The sequence below is a fragment of the Mus caroli genome, chromosome 5 (assembly GCF_900094665.2).
Source record: "Mus caroli chromosome 5, CAROLI_EIJ_v1.1, whole genome shotgun sequence".
Taxonomy (NCBI): domain Eukaryota; kingdom Metazoa; phylum Chordata; class Mammalia; order Rodentia; family Muridae; genus Mus; species Mus caroli.
The window spans coordinates 140,819,619-140,820,697 of NC_034574.1; positions in this window are offsets into that span (position 1 = coordinate 140,819,619).

A 1,079-nucleotide genomic window follows, 5' to 3' on the forward strand; every position below is an offset into this window, starting at 1 on the left:
TGAAACCTGCAGATATAAGGTGGTGCCAACCCCTCACTGTACTTACCGGCACACCACAGAGAGCGCTCTTTGAGGAAGTCTCAGCCACAGCTTCGCTGCCCACATGTCTGTCTTCCGTGACCTAAGTGACTGACCCCATAGCTCCTTGCTATATGAGAATCACAGAGCAAAGCCTTCCTGGGATCTGCCCAGAACCTAGTGTTGAGTTTAACGCTGTGGACCTTAAACACTCCTCAGAGAACTAGCAGCAGTCAGCACACCACGCCTTTGCCAGGCGGCCAAAAGTCTCGGCGGGGCCAGTGGCTTTTATCCTGCAGATACCGAATTTCACATCTATCAATATTATCAGCTGGAGTGTTGTCGTTTTTATAAATGAGAACTGACTGCCCATAAATCATTCTCTGAGCAGGCCATTGTCAGGAGAAAGTGGCCATTCAGTTTACAAGCTAGCCAGACAGGTGTGCTAGTCACACAGTCAGCAGATCTGGCAGGGAGAGAGAGAGCTCTTGTTCCTTCACTCCTGCAGAACACACAGGGCTGGGACAGAGGCCATCGCCAGCAATCCCTAGCCTCTGCCTGTGATTTCCTCAATGAGCCACAGCAGGGAAGCCGCTCATGGCTGCAGCAGTCGTTCTCAACCTTCCTAATGCGGTGACCCTATTTAATAGGGTTCCTCATGTTGTGGGGACCCCTACCATAACATACTTTTTATTGCTACTTCATAATGGCAACTTTGCTATTGTTAGGTCCCGTAATGTAAATTCCTGTGGTGTCTTCCAATGGTCTGGCGGGGTAGTGGAGGGGGTCATGACCCACAGGTTGAGAACCTCTGGTTTAGAGGCTGAGGACATGCAGGGTGGAATCTTCCCTCACCCCCTCCTACCTCACCCCCTCTAACCCCATAACAGACATATCACTGGGATCTAGTTTAGATTTTCAAGTTGAGATGAAGTTTCATGACTGAAAAAAAACAATATAGATCCAGGTGTTGAGTACTTAGAATGGGTAAACCACAGGATGTCTGTGAAATCCCTAGTTTGTTGGTTTGTGTCTCTCTCTCTCTCTCTCTCTCTCTCTCT